The sequence below is a fragment of the Anas platyrhynchos genome, chromosome 12, assembly GCF_047663525.1.
Source record: "Anas platyrhynchos isolate ZD024472 breed Pekin duck chromosome 12, IASCAAS_PekinDuck_T2T, whole genome shotgun sequence".
In the NCBI taxonomy this organism is placed as follows: Eukaryota; Metazoa; Chordata; class Aves; order Anseriformes; family Anatidae; genus Anas; species Anas platyrhynchos.
Genome location: NC_092598.1, coordinates 23,114,310 through 23,131,585, shown reverse-complemented (window position 1 = coordinate 23,131,585; position 17,276 = coordinate 23,114,310).

The window sequence follows — 17,276 nt, the reverse complement described above, 5'->3', positions numbered from 1 at the left end:
TCTCATTCTGAAGTGAAGGGTCTGTAATGTGCATATTGAAGCAAAAGTCACACTTGTACAATATGTATAGAATTCCCTGGAGCATTTAACAAAAATGCCTGACTGGTAAGGTAGGACTGGTTAGAAATGCTCGCAAGTTGGGTGACAGCTGATGACTAGGTTACAGTGCAGAGTAACCTTGGATTTCAGATGACAACGTTGCGGTTGTGCCAGAAGATAAGCTGTAGATCACCTTACATGAGCATGACATTTATTTCACCCATTCTTGTAGAAAAAGGGAAGGATTCATTCATTAGGAGGAAAGAGGCACAAGAATACAGTGTGCCTCTTTGATTTGTTCCGTACCTAGTTGACATCAAGAAATACAGACCTAGAAACCCAATGACAATCTTATCTACAACTATGTCCAAAACCTAATTTGATGGAAATCTCAGAGCATGTGCTACTACAAGACTAACAATGAAGATCCTCTGCCCAGAAGAGTCTTTCAGAAAATGCTTCTCTCTACTCCAAATCGTCTCAGAGCAGAAGCCACTGAAAGAAAAAAGAGCCTTGCTGCAGAAACACATAGCTTTCCTAGTGAAGATTGCTCAAGACTTAGTGCTGGAAGCCTGTTGTCCGAACTGAGCAAATGACTGCTTGAACAAGAATTTGTTTCCAGCAGCCTCTGCTCCACGGTGGCAACATCTGGCCAGAGGAAGACAGGAAGCCAAGAGGAGACTTGCCTTTGTATGTGTGCCAGCCTCAGTCAATCCTTCTGCACACAATTCAGCTGTCACCCCCATGGAAGACAAACACCTGCGAGGAAGTACAGAAACTGCTGGGATTGGAGGTGGTGGTATTGCAACCAGCTTTGGCTGCATTCTTCGACAAGTCCGGCTGTTCTACTGGATGGAAATGGGAATGCAAATTCTGGCATGACAACTAACACCCTGGGATGAAAGAGGATATCCAACAGGAGACTGCAAGACAAACTTTCTTTCAAAGGAGGAAAGAACAAGGACAAGATCATATTTTTACAGATTTGTTGTTGCATTGCTTCACTCTCTCCAGCACGATAAAATGGTGACACTGATGGACAGATTTTCAGTCTTCTTCCATGCCGGTAAGGGCTATATTTAGGCTTGTTGTGAAAGAGTGAACCCGGAAGGTCCAGTTGCATGTGGGGCTGCCTAAAGGCTCTCCTGGGGAGTTCACTTGTACCCAAAGCCTTCCTTTGGGGGCACTTTTGGATGGGCGAAAAGGGCTCGTAAAGCATTTCCTGGGGCCTGATTTTTCAGTCGTCTTCGATGCCGGCTAGCGCTATGATAAGGGATGCTCGGAAACAGCGAACCCGGAGGGTCCAGTTGCATGTGGGCCTGCATAAAGGCTCACCTGGGGAGTTCAATTGTACCCAAAGCCTTCCTTTGGGGGCACTTTTGGATGGGCGAATGGGGCTCGCAACGTGTTTCCTGGGGCCCAATTTTTCAGACGTCTTCTATGCCGGCTAGGGCTATATAAAGGCTTGCTCGGAAACAATGAACCCGGAGGGTCCAGTTGCATGTGGGGCTGTGTAAAGGCTCCCCTGGGGAGTTCACTTGTACCCAAAGCCTTCCTTTGGGGGCACTTTTGGATGGGCGAAAGGGGCTCGCAACGCATTTCCTGGGGCCCGATTTTTCAGTCGTCTTCTATGCCGGCTAGGGATATATTAAGGCTTGCTCAGAAACAACGAACCCGGAGGGTCCAGTTGCATGTGGGGCTGCGTAAAGGCCCCCCTGGGGAGGACACTTGTACCCAAAGCCTTCCTTTGGGGGCACTTTTTGGTGGGTGAAAGGGGCTCGCAACGCGTTTTCTGGGGCGCGATTTTTCAGTCGTCTTCGATGCCTGCTAGGGATATATTTTGGGTTGCTCAGAAAGAGAGAACCCGGAGGATCCCGTTGCATGTGGGGCTGCGTAAAGGCTCCCCTGGGGAGTTCACTTGTACCCAAATCCTTCCTTTGGGGGCACTTTTGGATGGGCGAAAGGGGCTCGGAATGCGTTTTCTGGGGCCCGATTTTTCAGTCGTCTTCTATGCCGGCTATGGATATATTCAGGCTTGCTGTGAAAGAGTGAACCCGGAGGGTCCAGTTGCATGTGGGGCTGCGTAAAGGCTCCCCTGGGGAGTTCACTTGTACCCAAAGCCTTCCTTTGCGGGCACTTTTGGATGGGCGAAAGGGGATCGGAATACGTTTCCTAGGGCCTGATTTTTCAGTCGTCTTCTATGCCGGCTATGGATATATATACGCTTGCTGTGAAAGAGTGAACCCGGAGGGTCCAGTTGCATGTGGGGCTGCATAAAGGCTCCCCTGGGGAGTTCACTTGTACCCAAAGCCTTCCTTTGGGGGCACTTTTGGATGGGTGAAAGTGGCTCGGAATGCGTTTCCTCGGGCCCGGATTTTCAGTCTTACGTGCAGGTAAGGGATATATTTAGGCTTGCTATGAAAAAGTGAAGCCGGAGGGTCCAGTTGCATGTGGGGCTCTGTAAAGGCTCCCCTGGGGAGTTCACTTGTACCCAAAGCCTTCCTTTGGGGGCACTTTTGAATGGGTGAAAGGAGCTCACAACGCATTTTCTGGGGCTCAATTTTTTAGTCGTCTCTGATGCCAGCTAGGGATATATTTAGGGTTGCTCGGAAACATTGAACCCGGAGGGTTCAGTTGCCTGTGGGGCTGCATAAAGGCTCCCCTGGGGAGTTCACTTGTACCCAAAGCCTTCCTTTGGGGGCACTTTTGGATGGGAGAAAAAGTCTCGCAACACGTTTTCTGGGGCCAGATTTTTCAGTTGTCTCTGATGCCCGCCAGGGATATCTTTTTGGGTTGCTCGGAATGAGTGACCCCGGAGGGTCCAGTTGCATGTGGGGCTGCGTGAAGGCTCCCCTGGGGAGTTCACTTGTACCCAAAGCCTTCCTTTGCGGGCACTTTTGGATGGGCGAAAGGGGATCGGAATGCGTTTCCTGGGGCCCGGATTTTCAGTCTTCTCCTATGCCGGTAAGGGATATATTTTGGCTTGTTGTGAAAGAGTGAACCCGGAGGGTCCAGTTGCATGTGGGGCTGCGTAAAGTCTCCCCTAGGGAGAACACTTGTACCCAAAGCATTCCTTTGGGGGCACTTTTGGATGGGCGAAAGGGGCTCACAACGCGTTTTCTCGGGCTTGGTTTTTCAGTCTTCTCCCACGCCGGCTAGGGATATATTTAGGGTTGCTCGGAAACAACGAACCCGGAGGGTCCAGTTGCATGTAGGGCTGCGTAAAGGCTCCCCTGGGGAGTTCACTTGTACCCAAACCATTCCTTTGGGGGCATTTTGGATGGGCGACAGGGGCTCGGAATGCGTTTCCTGGGGCCCGGATTTTCAGTGTTCTCCCATGCCGGAAAGGGATATATTTAGGCTTGTTGTGAAAGAGTGAACCCGGAGGGTCCCGTTGCATGTAGGGTGGGTGAAGGCTCCCCTGGGGAGTTCACTTGTACCCAAAGCCTTCCTTTGGGGGCACTTTTGGATGGGCGAAAGGGGCTCGTAACGCATTTTTTCGGGCTTGGTTTTTCAGTCTTCTCCCACTCCGGCTAGGGATATATTTAGGCTTGCTCGGAAAGTGCGAACCCAGAGGGTCCCGTTGCATGTGGGGCTGCGTAAAGGCTCCCCTAGGGAGTTCACTTGTACCCAAAGCCTTCCTTTGCGGGCACTTTTGGATGGGCGATACGGGCTCGGAATGCGTTTCCTGGGGCCTGGATTTTCAGTCTTCTCTCATGCCGGTAAGGGCTATATTTAGGCTTGTTGTGAAAGAGTGAATCCGGAGGGTCCATTTGCATGTGGGGCCGCGTGAAGGCTCCCCTGGGGAGTTCACTTGTACCGAAAGCCTTCCTTTAGGGGCACTTTTGGATGGGCGAAAGGGGCTCGCAACGCGTTTTCTGGGGGCGGTTTTTCACTTTTCTCCCAATCCGGCTAGGGCTGTATTTAGGTTTGCTCGGAAAGAGCGAACCCGGTAGGTCCAGTTGCATGTGGGGCTGCGTAAAGGCTCCCCTGGGGAGTTCACTTGTACCCAAAGCCTTCCTTTGGGGGCACTTTTGGATGGGCGAAAGGGGCTCGGAACGCGTTTTCTGGGGCCCAATTTTTCAGTCGTCTTCGATGCCAGCTAGGGATATATTTAGGGTTGCTCGGAAACAGTGAACCCGGAGGGTCCAGTTGCATGTGGGGCTGCGTAAAGGCTCCCCTGGGGAGTTCAGATACACGCATAGCCTTCCTTTAGGGGCACTTTTGTATGGGGAAAAGGGTTCGCAACGCATTTTCTGGGGCCCGGTTTTTCAGTCTTGACCCAAGACGGCTAAGGATATATTTAGGTTTGCTCAGAAAGTGCGAACCCAGAGGGTCCAGTTGCATGTGGGGCGGCCTAAAGGCTCCCCTGGGGAGTTCACTTGTACCCAAAGCCTTCCTTTGCGGGCAATTTTAGATGGGCGAAAGTGGCACGAAACGCGTTTCCTGGGGCCCGATTTTTCAGTCGTCTTCTATGCCGGCTAGGGTTATATTAATTCTTGCTAGAAAACAGCGTATCCGGAGGGTCCAGTTGCATGTGGGGCTGCGTGAAGGCTCCCCTGGGGAGTTCACTTGTACCCAAAGCCTTCCTTTGGGGGCACTTTAGGGTGGGCGAAAGGGGCTCGCAACGTGTTTCCTGGGGCCCAATTTTTCAGTCGTCTTTTATGCCGGCTAGGGCTATATTAAGGCTTGCTCGGAAAAAACGAACCTGGAGGGTCCAGTTGCATGTGGGGCTGCGTAAAGGCTCCACTGGGGAGTTCACTTTTACCCAAAGCCTTCATTTGCGGGCACTTTTGGATGGGCGAAAGGGGCACGCAACGCGTTTCCTGGGGCCCAATTTTTCAGTCGTCTTCTATGTCGGCTAGGGCTATATTAAGTCTTGCTCAGAAACAACGAACCCGGAGGGTCCAGTTGCATTTGGGGCTGCGTAAAGGCTCCCCTGGGGAGGTCACTTGTACCCAAAGCCTTCCTTAGCGGGCACTTTTGGATGGGCGACAGGGGCTCGCAATGCGTTTCATGGGGCCCGATTTTTCAGTCGTCTTCTATGCCGGCTAGGGCTATATTAATTCCTGCTCGGAAACAGCGAACCCGGAGCGTCCAGTTGCATGTGGGGCTGCGTAAAGGCTCCCCTGGGGAGTCGACTTGTACCCAAAGCCTTCCTTTGGGGGCACTTTTGGATGGGTGTAAGGGCCTCGAATCGCGTTTTCTGGGGCCCGATTTTTCAGTCGTCTCTGATGCCGGCCAGGGATATGTTTCGGGTTGCTCGGGATGAGTGAACTCAGAGGGTCCAGTTGCATGTGGGTCTGCGTAAAGCCTCCCCTGGGGAGTTCACTTGTACCCAAAGCCTTCCTTTGCGGGCACTTTTGGATGGGTGAAAGGGGCTAGGAATGCGTTTCCTGGTGCCCAGATTTTCAGTCTTCTCCCATGCCGGTAAGGGATATTTTTAGGCTTGTTGTGAAAGAGTGAACCCGGAGGGTCCAGTTGCATGTGGAGCTGCGTAAAGGCTCCCCTGGGGAGTTCACTTATACCCAAAGCCTTCCTTTGGGGGCACTTTTGGGTGGGCGAAAGGGGCTCGCAACGCGTTTCCTGGGGCCAGATTTTTCAGTCGTCTTCTAAGCCGGCTAGGGCTATATTAAGACTTGCTCGGAAACAGCGAACCCGGAGGGTCCAGTTGCATGTGGGGCTGTGTATAGGCTCCCCTGGGGAGTTCACTTGTACCCAAAGCCTTCATTTGCGGACACTTTTGGATGGGCGAAAGGGGCTCGCAACGCGTTTCCTGGGGCCCAATTTTTCAAATGTCTTCTATGCCGGCTAGGACTATATTAAGACTTGCTCGGAAATAACAAAGTCGGAAGGTCCAGTTGCATGTGTGGTTGCGTAAAGCCTCCCCTGGGGAGTTCACTTGTACCCAAAGCCTTCCTTTGTGGTCACTTTTGGATGGGCGAAAGGGGCTCTCAACGCGTTTCCTGGGGCCTGATTTTTCAGTCGTCTTCTATGTCGGATAGGGCTATATTAAGTCTTGCTCGGAAACAACGAACCCGGAGGGTCCATTTGCATGTGGGGCTGCGTAAAGGCTCCCCTGGGGAGTTCACTTGTACCCAAAGCCTTCCTTTGCGGGCTCTATTGGATGGGTGAAAGGGGCTAGGAATGAGTTTCCTGGGGCCCGGATTTTCAGTCTTTTCTGATATCGCCCAGGGATATGTTTCGGGTTGCCCTGAGTGAGTGAACCCGGAGGGTCCAGTTGCATGTGGGGCTGCGTAAAGGCTCCCCTGGGGAGTTCACTTGTATGCAAAGCCTTCCTTTGCGTGCACTTTTGCATGGGCGAAAGGGGCTCGCAACGCGTTTCCTGGGGACCGATTTTTCAGTCGTCTTCGATGTTAGCTCGGACTATATTTATGGTTGCTCGGAGTGAGTGAACCCGGAGGGGCCAGTTGCATGTGGGGCTTGGTAAAGGCTCCCCTGGGGAGTTCACTTGTACCAGAAGCCTTCCTTTGGGGGCAATTTTGGATGGGTGAAAGGGGCTCGTAACGCGTTTCCTAGGGCCCGATTTTTCAGACTTCTTCTATGCCGGCTATGGATATATTTAGGTTTACTGTTAAATAGTGAACCCGGAGGGTCCAGTTGCATGTGGGGCTGCGTAAAGGCTCCCCTGGGGAGTTCACTTGTACCAGAAGCCTTCCTTTGCGGGCACTTTTGGATGGTCGAAATGGGCTCGAAACTCGTTTCCTAGGGCGCGATTTTTCTGTCGTCTTCTATGCCGGCTATGGATTTATTTAGGCTGGCTGTGAAAGAGTGAACCTGGAGGTTCGAGTTGCATGTGGGGCTGCGTAAAGGCTCCCCTGGGGAGTTCACTTGTACCCAAAGCCTTCCTTTGCAGGATCTTTTAGATGGGCGAAAGGGGCTCGCAACGCATTTCCTCGGGCCCAGATTTTCAGTCTTCTCCCACGCCAGCTAGGGCTATATTTAGGGTTGCTCGGAAACAGTGAACCCAAAGGGTCCAGCTGCATGTGGGGCTGCGTGAAGGCTCCCCTGAGGAGTTCACTTGTACCCAAAGCCTTCCTTTGGGCGCACTTTTGGATGGGTGAAAGTGGCTCGCAACGCGTTTTCTAGTGCCAAATTTTTCAGATGTCTTCGATGCCAGCTAGGGGTATATTTAGGCTTGCTCGGAAACAGTGAACTCTGAGGGTCCAGTTGCATGTGGGGCTGCGTAAAGGCTCCCCAGGGGAGATCACTTATACCCAAAGCCTTCCTTTCGGGGCACTTTTGGATGGGCGAAAGGGGCTAGCAACGCGTTTTCTGGCGCCAGATTTTTCAGTCGTCTCTGTTGCCGGCCAGGGATATATTTTTGGGTTGCTCGGAATGAGTGACCCCAGAGGGTCCAGTTGCATGTGGGGCTGCGTGAAGGCTCCCCTGGGGAGTTCACTTGTACCCAAAGCCTTCCTTTGCGGGCACTTTTGGATGGGCGAAAGGGGCTCGCAACGCATTTCCTGGGGCCCGATTTTTCAATCGTCTTCTATGCCGGCTAGGGCTATATAAAGGCTTGCTCGGATACAACGAACTCGGAGGGTCCAGTTGCATGTGGGGCTGCGTAAAGGCTCCCCTGGGGAGTTCACTTGTACCTAAAGCCTTCCTTTGGGGGCATTTTGGATGGGCGAAAGGGGCTCGCAACGCGTTTCCTGGGGCTGAATTTTAAGTCGTCTTCGATGTTAGCTTGGGCTATATTTAGGGTTGCTCGGAGTGAGTGAACCCGGAGGGTCCAGTTGCATGTGGGGCTGCGTAAAGGCTCTCCTGGGGAGTTCACTTGTACCCAAAGCCTTCCTTTGGGGGCACTTTTCGATGGGTGAATGTGGCTCGCAACGCGTTACCTAGGGCCCGATTTTTCAGACTTCTTCTATGCCGGCTATGGATTTATTCAGGCTGGCTGTGAAAGAGTGAACCTGGAGGTTCGAGTTTCATGTGGGGCTGCGTAAAGCCTCCCCTGGGGAGTTCACTTGTACCCAAATACTTCCTTTGGGGGCACTTTTGGATGGGCGAAATGGGCTCGAAACTCGTTTCCTAGGGCGCGATTTTTCAGTCGTCTTCTATGCCGGCTATGGATTTATTTAGGCTGGCTGTGAAAGAGTGAACCTGGAGGTTCGAGTTGCATGTGGGGCTGCGTAAAGGCTCCCCTGGGGAGTTCACTTGTACCCAAAGCCTTCCTTTGGGGGCACTTTTGGATGGGTGAAAGGGGCTCGCAACGCGTTTCCTAGGGCCCGATTTTTCAGACTTCTTCTATGCCGGCTATGGATATATTTAGGCTTACTGTGAAATAGTGAACCCGGAGGGTCTAGTTGCATGTGGGGCTGCGTAAAGGCTCCCCTGGGGAGTTCACTTGTACCCAAAGCCTTTCTTTGCGGGCACTTTTGGATGGGCAAAAGGAGCTCGCAACACTTTTCCTGGGGCCCAATTTTTCAGACGTCTTCTATGACGGCTAGGGTTATATTAAGCCTTGCTGTGAAAGAGTGAACCCGGAGGGTCCAGTTGCATGTGGGGCTGTGTAAAGACTCCCCTGGGGAGTTCACTTGTACCCAAAGCCTTTCTTTGCGGACACTTTTGGATGGGCGAAAGGGGCTCGCAACGCGTTTCCTGGGGACCGATTTTTCAGTCGTCTTCTATGTCGGCTAGGGCTGTATTACAGCTTGCTCGGAAACAACGAACACGGAGGGTCCAGTTGCATGTGGGGCTGGGTAAAGGCTCCCCTGGGGAGTTCACTTGTACCCAAAGCCTTCCTTTGCGGGCACTTTTGGATGGGCGAAAGGGGCTCGCAACGCTTTTTCTAGGGCCCGATTTTTCAGTCTTCTCCCATTAGGTAAGGCATATATTTAGACTTGTTGTGAAAAAGCGAACCCGGAGGGTCCAGTTGCATGTGGCGCTGCGTAAAGGCTCCCCTGGGGAGTTCAGTTATACCCAAAGCCTTCCTTTGGGGGCACTTTTGAGTGGGCGAAAGGAGCTCTCAACGCGTTTCCGGGGCCCGATTTTTCAGTCGTCTTCGATGCCAGCTAGGGATATATTTAGGCCTGTTGTGAAAGAGTGAACCCGGAGGGTCCAGTTGCATGTGGGGCTGCGTAAAGGCTCCCCTGGGGAGTTCACTTGTACCCAAAGCCTTCCTTTGGGGGCATTTTGGATGGGCGACAGGGGCTCGGAATGCGTTTCCAGGGGCCAAGATTTTCAGTCTTCTCCCATGCCGGCAAGGGATATATTTAGGCTTGTTGTGAAAGAGTGAACCCGGAGGGTCCAGTTGCATGTGGGGCTGCGTAAAGGCTCCCCTGGGGAGTTCACTTGTACCCAAAGCCTTCCTCTGCGGGATCTTTTGGATGGGCGAAAGGGGCTCGCAACGCATTTCCTCGGGCCCAGATTTTCAGTCTTCTCCCACGCCAGCTAGGGCTATATTTAGGGTTGCTCAGAAACAGTGAACCCAAAGGGTCCAGCTGCATGTGGGGCTGCGTGAAGGCTCCCCTGGGGAGTTCACTTGTACCCAAAGCCTTCCTTTGGGGGCACTTTTGGATGGGTGAAAGTGGCTCGCAACGCATTTTCTAGTGCCAAATTTTTCAGTTGTCTTCGATGCCAGCTAGGGGTATATTTAGGCTTGCTCGGAAACAGTGAACTCTGAGGGTCCAGTTGCATGTGGGGCTGCGTAAAGGCTCCCCTGGGGAGTTCACTTGTACCCAAAGCCTTCCTTTGGGGGCACTTTTGGATGGGTGAAAGGGGCTAGTAATGCCTTTTCTGGGGCCCGGATTTTCAGTTCTCTTCCATGCCGGTAAGGGATATATTTAGGCTTGTTGTGAAAGAGTGAACCCGGAAGGTCCAGTTGCATGTGGGGCTGGGTAAAGGCTCCCCTGGGGAGTTCACTTGTACCCAAAGCCTTCCTTTGCGGCCACATTTTGATAAGCGAAAGGGGCTCGCAACGCGTTTCCTAGGGCGCGATTTTTCAGTCGTCTTCTATGCCGGCTATGGATATATTTAGGCTGGCTGTGAAAGAATGAACCTGGAGGTTCGAGTTGCATGTGGGGCTGCGTAAAGCCTCCCCTGGGGAGTTCACTTGTACGCAAAGCCTTCCTTTGCGGGCACTTTTGGATGGGTTAAAGGGGCTCGCAACGCATTTCCTGGGGCTGAATTTTAAGTCGTCTTCGATGTTAGCTAGGGCTATATTTAGGGTTGCCCTGAGTGAGTGAACCCGGAGGGTCCAGTTGCATGTGGGGCTGCATAAAGGCTCCCCTGGGGAGTTCACTTGTACCAAAAGCCTTCCTTTGCGGACACTTTTGGATGGGCAAAAGGGGATCACAACGCGTCTCCTGGGGCGCGATTTTTCAGTCGTCTTCTATGTCGGCTAGGGCTATATTAAGGCTTGCTGGAAAGAATGAACCCGGAGGTTCCAGTTGCATGTGGGGCTGCGTAAAGGCTCCCCTGGTGATTTCACTTGTACCAAAAGCCTTCCTTTGGGGGCACTTTTGGATGAGCGAAAGGGGCTCGCAACGATTTTTCTGTGGACTGATTTTTCAATCGTCTCTGATGACGGCTATGGTTATGTGTTAGGGTTGCTCGGAATGAGCGACCCCGGAGTTTCCAGTTGAATGCGGGGCTGCGTGAAGGCTCCCCTGGGGAGTTCACTTTTACCCAAAGCCTTCCTTGGCGGGCACTTTTGGATGGGTGAAAGGGTCTAGGAATGTGTTTCCTAGGGCCCAGATTTTCAGTCTTCTCCCATGCCGGCAAGGGATATATTTAGGCTTGTTGTGAAAGAGTGAACCCGGAGGGTCCAGTTGCATGTGGGGCTGCGTAAAGGCTCCCCTGGGGAGTTCACTTGTACCCAAAGCCTTCCTTTGGGGGCATTTTTGGATGGGTGAAAGGGGCTCGGAATGCTTTTCCTCAGGCCTGGATTTTCAGTCTTACGTGCAGGTAAGGGACATATTTACGTTTGCTCGGAAAGAGCGAACCCGGAGTGTCCCGTTGCATGTGGGGCTGCGTAAAGGCTCCCCTGGGGAGTTCACTTGTACCCAAAGCATTCCTTTGGGGGCACTTTTGAATGGGCGAAAGGGGATCGCAACGCGTTTTCTGGGGCCCAATTTTTTAGTCGTTTTCGATGCCAGCTAAGGATATATTTAGGCTTGTTGTGAAAGAGTGAACCCGGAGGGTCCAGTTGCATGTGGGGCTGCGTAAAGGCTCCCCTGAGGAGTTCTCTTTTACCCAAAGCCTTCCTTTGCGGGCACTTTTGTATGGGTGAAAGTGGCTCGGAATGCGTTTCCTCGGGCTCGGATTTTCAGTCTTACGTAGAGGTAAGGGACATATTTTGGTTTAGTATGAAAGAGTGAACCCGGAGGGTCCCGTTGTATGTGGGGCTGCCTAAAGGCTCCCCTGGGGAGTTCACTTGTACCCAAAGCCTTCCTTTGCGGGCACTTTTGAATGGGCGAAAGGGGATCGCAATGCGTTTTCTGGGGCCCAATTTTTCAGTCGTCTTCGATGACGGCTAGGGATATATTTAGGGTTGCTCGGAAACAGTGAACGCAAAGGGTCCAGTTGCATGTGGGGCTGCGTAAAGGCTCCCCTGGGGAGTTCAGATGTACCCATAGCCTTCATTTGGGAGCACATTTGGATGGGCGAATGGGGCTCGCAACGCGTTTTCTGGCGCCAGATTTTTCAGTCGTCTCTGATGCCGGCCAGGGTTATGTTTTTGGGTTGCTCAGAATGAGTGATCCCGGAGGGTCCAGTTGCATGTGGGGCTGCGTGAAGGCTCCCCTGCGGAGTTCAGTTGTACCGAAAGCCTTCCTTTGCGGGCACTTTTGGATGGGTGAAATGGGCTAGGAATGCGTTTCCTGGGACCCGGATTTTCAGTCGTCTCCCATGCCGGTAAGGTATATATTTAGGCTTGTTGTGAAAAAGTGAACCCGGAGGGTCCAGTTGCATGTGGGGCTGCGTAAAGGCTCCCCTGGGTAGATCACTTGTACCCAAAGCCTTCCTTTAGGGGCACTTTTGGATGGGCGAGAGTCGCTCGCAACGCGTTTCCTGGGGCCTGATTTTTCAGACGTCTTCTATGCCAGCTAGGGCTATATTAAGGTTTGCTCGGAAACAACGAACCCGGAGGGTCCAGTTGCATGTGGGGCTGCGTAAAAACTCCCCTGGGGAGTTCACTTGTACCCAAAGCCTTCCTTTCGGGGCACTTTTGGATGGGTGTAAGGGCCTTGCAACGCGTTATCTGGGGCCCGATTTTTCAGTCGTCTCTGATGCCGGCCAGGGATATGTTTCGGGTTGCTCGGGATGAGTGAACTCGGAGGGTCCAATTCCATGTGAGGCTGCGTAAAGGCTCCCCTGGGGAGTTCACTTGTACCCAAAGCGTTCCTTTGCGGACACTTTTGGATGGGCGAAAGGGGCTCGCAACGCGTTTTCTCGGGCTTGGTTTTTCAGTCTTACCCACGACGGCTAGGGATATATTTACGTTTGCTCGGAAAGAGCGAACCCGGAGGGTCCCGTTGCATGTGGGGCTGCGTAAAGTCTCCCCTGGGGAGTTCACTTGTACCCAAAGCCTTCCTTTGCGGACACTTTTGGATGGGCGAAAGGGGCTCGCAACGCCTTTCCTGTGGCCCGATTTTTCAGTCGTCTTCTATGCCGGCTAGGGCTATATTAAGCCTTGCTCGGAAACAACGAACCCGGAGGGTCCAGTTGCATGTGGGGCTGCGTAAAGGCTCCCCTGGGGAGTTCACTTGTACCCAAAGCCTTCCTTTGGGGGCACTTTTGGATGGGCGAAAAGGGCTCGCAATGCGTTTTCTCGGGCCCGGATTTTCAGTCTTACGTGCAGGTAAGGGATATATTTAGGCTTGCTATGAAAGAGTGAACCCGGAGGGTCCCGTTGCATGTGGGGCTGCGTAAGGCTCCCCTGGGGAGTTCACTTGTACCCAAAGCCTTCCTTTGCGGGCACTTTTGAATGGGCGAAAGGGGATCGCAACGCGTTTTCTGGGGCCCAAGTTTTCAGTCGTCTTCGATGACAGCTAGGGATATATTTAGGGTTGCTCGGAAACAGTGAACCCGGAGGGTCCAGTTGCATGTGGGACTGCGTTAAGCCTACCCTGGGGAGTTCAGATGTACCCATAGCCTTCATTTGGGGGCACTTTTCGATGGGCAAATGGGGCTCGCAACGCGTTTTCTGGCGCCAGATCTTTCAGTCGTCTCTGATGCCGGCCAGGGTTATGTTTTTGGGTTGCTCAGAATGAGTGATCCCGGAGGGTCCAGTTGCCTGTGGGGCTGCGTGAAGGCTCCCCTGCGGAGTTCAGTTGTACCCAAAGCCTTCCTTTGCGGGCACTTTTGGATTGGTGAAAGGGGCTAGGAATGAGTTTCCTGGGACCGGGATTTTCAGTCTTCTCCCATGCCGGTAAGGGATATATTTAGGCTTGTTGTGAAGAAGTGATCCCGGAGGGTCCAGTTGCATTTGGGGCTGCGTAAAGGCTCCCCTGGGGAGTTCAGATGTGCCCATAGCCTTCATTTGGGAGCACATTTGGATGGGCGAATGGGGCTCGCAACGCGTTTTCTGGCGCCAGATTTTTCAGTCGTCTCTGATGCCGGCCAGGGTTATGTTTTTGGGTTGCTCAGAATGAGTGATCCCGGAGGGTCCAGTTGCATGTGGGGCTGCGTGAAGGCTCCCCTGCGGAGTTCAGTTGTACCGAAAGCCTTCCTTTGCGGGCACTTTTGGATCGGTGAAAGTGGCTCGCAACGCATTTTCTAGTGCCAAATTTTTCAGTTGTCTTCGATGCCAGCTAGGGGTATATTTAGGCTTGCTCGGAAACAGTGAACTCTGAGGGTCCAGTTGCATGTGGGGCTGCGTAAAGGCTCCCCTGGGGAGTTCAGTTGTACCCAAAGCCTTCCTTTGGGCGCACTTTTGGATGGGTGAAAGGGGCTAGTAATGCCTTTTCTGGGGCCCGGATTTTCAGTCGTCTCCCATGCCGGTAAGGGATATATTTAGGCTTGTTGTGAAAAAGTGAACCCGGAGGGTCCAGTTGCATGTGGGGCTGCGTAAAGGCTCCCCTGGGTAGATCACTTGTACCCAAAGCCTTCCTTTGGGGCACTTTTGGATCGGTGAAAGTGGCTCGCAACGCATTTTCTAGTGCCAAATTTTTCAGTTGTCTTCGATGCCAGCTAGGGGTATATTTAGGCTTGCTCGGAAACAGTGAACTCTGAGGGTCCAGTTGCATGTGGGGCTGCGTAAAGGCTCCCCTGGGGAGTTCACTTGTACCCAAAGCCTTCCTTTGGGGGCACTTTTGGATGGGTGAAAGGGGCTAGTAATGCCTTTTCTGGGGCCCGGATTTTCAGTCTTCTTCCATGCCGGTAAGGGATATATTTAGGCTTGTTGTGAAAGAGTGAACCCGGAAGGTCCAGTTGCATGTGGGGCTGGGTAAAGGCTCCCCTGGGGAGTTCACTTGTACCCAAAGCCTTCCTTTGCGGCCACATTTTGATAAGCGAAAGGGGCTCGCAACGCGTTTCCTAGGGCGCGATTTTTCAGTCGTCTTCTATGCCGGCTATGGATATATTTAGGCTGGCTGTGAAAGAATGAACCTGGAGGTTCGAGTTGCATGTGGGGCTGCGTAAAGGCTCCCCTGGGGAGTTCACTTGTACGCAAAGCCTTCCTTTGCGGGCACTTTTGGATGAGCGAAAGGGGCTCGCAACGATTTTTCTGTGGACTGATTTTTCAATCGTCTCTGATGACGGCTATGGTTATGTGTTAGGGTTGCTCGGCATGAGCGACCCTGGAGTTTCCAGTTGAATGCGGGGCTGCGTGAAGGCTCCCCTGGGGAGTTCACTTTTACCCAAAGCCTTCCTTGGCGGGCACTTTTGGATGGGTGAAAGGGTCTAGGAATGTGTTTCCTAGGGCCCAGATTTTCAGTCTTCTCCCATGCCGGCAAGGGATATATTTAGGCTTGTTGTGAAAGAGTGAACCCGGAGGGTCCAGTTGCATGTGGGGCTGCGTAAAGGCTCCCCTGGGGAGTTCACTTGTACCCAAAGCATTCCTTTGGGGGCACTTTTGAATGGGCGAAAGGGGATCGCAACGCGTTTTCTGGGGCCCAATTTTTTAGTCGTTTTCGATGCCAGCTAAGGATATATTTAGGCTTGTTGTGAAAGAGTGAACCCAGAGGGTCCAGTTGCATGTGGGGCTGCGTAAAGCCTCCCCTGGGGAGTTCTCTTTTACCCAAAGCCTTCCTTTGCGGGCACTTTTGTATGGGTGAAAGTGGCTCGGAATGCGTTTCCTCGGGCTCGGATTTTCAGTCTTACGTGGAGGTAAGGGACATATTTTGGTTTAGTATGAAAGAGTGAACCCGGAGGATCCCGTTGTATGTGGGGCTGCCTAAAGGCTCCCCTGGGGAGTTCACTTGTACCCAAAGCCTTCCTTTGCGGGCACTTTTGAATGGGCGAAAGGGGATCGCAACTCGTTTTCTGGGGCCCAATTTTTCAGTCGTCTTCTATGACGGCTAGGGATATATTTAGGGTTGCTCGGAAACAGTGAACGCAAAGGGTCCAGTTGCATGTGGGGCTGCGTAAAGGCTCCCCTGGGGAGTTCAGATGTACCCATAGCCTTCATTTGGGAGCACATTTGGATGGGCGAATGGGGCTCGCAACGCGTTTTCTGGCGCCAGATTTTTCAGTCGTCTCTGATGCCGGCCAGGGTTATGTTTTTGGGTTGCTCAGAATGAGTGATCCCGGAGGGTCCAGTTGCATGTGGGGCTGCGTGAAGGCTCCCCTGCGGAGTTCAGTTGTACCCAAAGCCTTCCTTTGCGGGCACTTTTGGATGGGTGAAATGGGCTAGGAATGCGTTTCCTGGGACCCGGATTTTCCGTCGTCTCCCATGCCGGTAAGGTATATATTTAGGCTTGTTGTGAAAAAGTGAACCCGGAGGGTCCAGTTGCATGTGGGGCTGCGTAAAGGCTCCCCTGGGTAGATCACTTGTACCCAAAGCCTTCCTTTAGGGGCACTTTTGGATGGGCGAGAGTCGCTCGCAACGCGTTTCCTGGGGCCTGATTTTTCAGACATCTTCTATGCCAGCTAGGGCTATATTAAGGTTTGCTCGGAAACAAAGAACCCGGAGGGTCCAGTTGCATGTGGGGCTGCGTAAAAACTCCCCTGGGGAGTTCACTTGTACCCAAAGCCTTCCTTTCGGGGCACTTTTGGATGGGTGTAAGGGCCTTGCAACGCGTTATCTGGGGCCCGATTTTTCAGTCGTCTCTGATGCCGGCCAGGGATATGTTTCGGGTTGCTCGGGATGAGTGAACTCGGAGGGTCCAATTCCATGTGAGGCTGCGTAAAGGCTCCACTGGGGAGTTCACTTGTACCCAAAGCATTCCTTTGCGGACACTTTTGGATGGGCGAAAGGGGCTCGCAACGCGTTTTCTCGGGCTTGGTTTTTCAGTCTTACCCACGACGGCTAGGGATATATTTACGTTTGCTCGGAAAGAGCGAACCCGGAGGGTCCCGTTGCATGTGGGGCTGCGTAAAGTCTCCCCTGGGGAGTTCACTTGTACCCAAAGCCTTCCTTTGCGGACACTTTTGGATGGGCGAAAGGGGCTCGCAACGCCTTTCCTGGGGTCCGATTTTTCAGTCGTCTCTGATGCCGGCCAGGGTTATGTTTTTGGGTTGCTCAGAATGAGTGATCCCGGAGGGTCCAGTTGCATGTGGGGCTGGGTGAAGGCTCCCCTGGGGAGTTCAGTTGTACCCAAAGCCTTCCTTTGCGGGCACTTTTGGATGGGTGAAAGGGGCTAGGAATGCGTTTCCTGGGACCCGGATTTTCAGTATTCTCCCATGCCAGTAAGGGTTATATTTAGGCTTGTTGTGAAAAAGTGAACCCGGAGGGTCCAGTTGCATGTGGGGCTGCGTAAAGGCTCCCCTGGGTAGATCACTTGTACCCAAAGCCTTCCTTTAGGGGCACTTTTGGATGGGCGAGAGTCGCTCGCAACGCGTTTCCTGGGGTCTGATTTTTCAGACGTCTTCTATGCCAGCTAGGGCTATATTAAGGTTTGCTTTGAAACAACGAACCCGGAGGGTCCAGTTGCATGTGGGGCTGCGTAAAAACTCCCCTGGGGAGTTCACTTGTACCCAAAGCCTTCCTTTCGGGGCACTTTTGGATGGGTGTAAGGGCCTTGCAACGCGTTATCTGGGGCCCGATTTTTCAGTCGTCTCTGATGCCGGCCAGGGATATGTTTCGGGTTGCTCGGGATGAGTGAACTCGG